Source organism: Halyomorpha halys, unplaced genomic scaffold, assembly GCF_000696795.3.
Source record: "Halyomorpha halys isolate HHAL.00 unplaced genomic scaffold, Hhal_1.1 Scaffold438.1, whole genome shotgun sequence".
Classification (NCBI taxonomy): Eukaryota; Metazoa; Arthropoda; class Insecta; order Hemiptera; family Pentatomidae; genus Halyomorpha; species Halyomorpha halys.
Window position 1 is genome coordinate 79866 of NW_027107367.1, and position 1660 is coordinate 81525.

Sequence of the window (1660 nt, forward strand, 5' to 3'; positions counted from 1 at the left end):
CTTTTAATTCGAAACACTGGCTTATATATTCTAGTTAAACATATGATTTTTCCTACTGCCTCAGATATTTCCACTACCCAAGTTATCTTATTGTTGAACACAAATATTTTAAACATTTATTATAAATCTAAATGAAAATGTGGAGTTCTATCAGTGGGTAGATTCTCCACATGTTTGTATCATGCCACTATGTCTCCTACAGCAAATTTACTTGTTGTATATATTTGTATACAGTTGTAAATAACAATAAATAAAAAATGAAAATGTGGAAACAACAAAGGAAACTCGAATGAATGCAGTAACTGTAGAGGTATTTTACTGCAGAATTTTATTCACAAAATCATTATGAAAGTTGGTGGTTGGCTAATACCAGTGGAGTTTTCAAATTGAATGAACAATAGATCAAATCTTTGCTCTTCTAGAGATAATTAAGAAGATATGGGAGTATTATATGGTCTCATGAAGGCTGCTTGTAGATTTCATGACTGCCTATGATAGGACCAACTTTCAATTGGAGGCAATGAAAGAAGCAGAAACCCCTCCTAAACTAATAGCTTTAACAAAGATGATCATGTTGCACACTAATTGTCAAGTAAGAATCAATGCAAAGATGTTGATTTATTTATGTTATTTCAAAAGGCGAATAGATAAAATTGTAATAAAATGAACAATATGAGTAACCACTTATTTAAATCAGTAGTTTGTAGCAGCAGACCTAAGTTTTTTGGCTATAACAAAAATAATATCAGATTATTGTCATCTAAATGCTTTTAATTGTTCATAAAGAATTATTAATCATAAATTCGTAAATGTTAATGAGTTAGTTATTTAGTGGTGACTTAGGACTTTGTCTTAGGAATCTTCTAATTATATCCTAACAATTTAGTTCTTTTTTACCAATTATTTAAATCAATACTGTTGATTAGAGTAGCTAACCCAGTTCCGCATTCTAATCTCATAATGATTTTACTTATCTAACTTTGTGGAATCCATCAGAAATTAGAGATGAGTCAGGATTTTCACCTTGATATCTATTGATAGAAAAGCAAAATATTGTCAGTAGTATCTTAATCTCTCTAACTTAGACATTTTACACTTAACATGAAAAAAGGAAATTGTGCAACACGTTCCCATTCAGTTATAGTTCAGGGGTTCTAATTATTTACCGGCAGATTGGAGCCAGTGAAGATCCTTGTATACTCTTGGGCTCAAGCTGCCTGATAGAAATACCACATCAATTATAGAGTCAGCTTCTGGCTACTGTCACTCGAGGAGTTGAATGAGAATTAATAGGCTTATTATTATACACTATTTTATGCCATAAATATAATAAAACAAGATCATTTACTAAAATAGAAAGTTCCAGGATCTTTGAGAAAAAAAAGAAAAGAAAAACGGATAAATATAAGTTTAAATAAGTCCTTAAAATTTTATTGTTCCTGTGGCAATTTTTATCTTAAGTGAGTATTATTTCTTAGAAAATATGAATTAAAAGACATACTTTTTTAATCATAAAGCTCTGAATTGCATAAATTATCATATATATGTGTTATTTGTTTATTATTTTATTCTTTTTTTATATATATTTTAATTGTGCATGTAACTACTTTAAATTTCAAGGTTAATGATTTATTGTTTGATAATCTTTGGGACGAGCTGT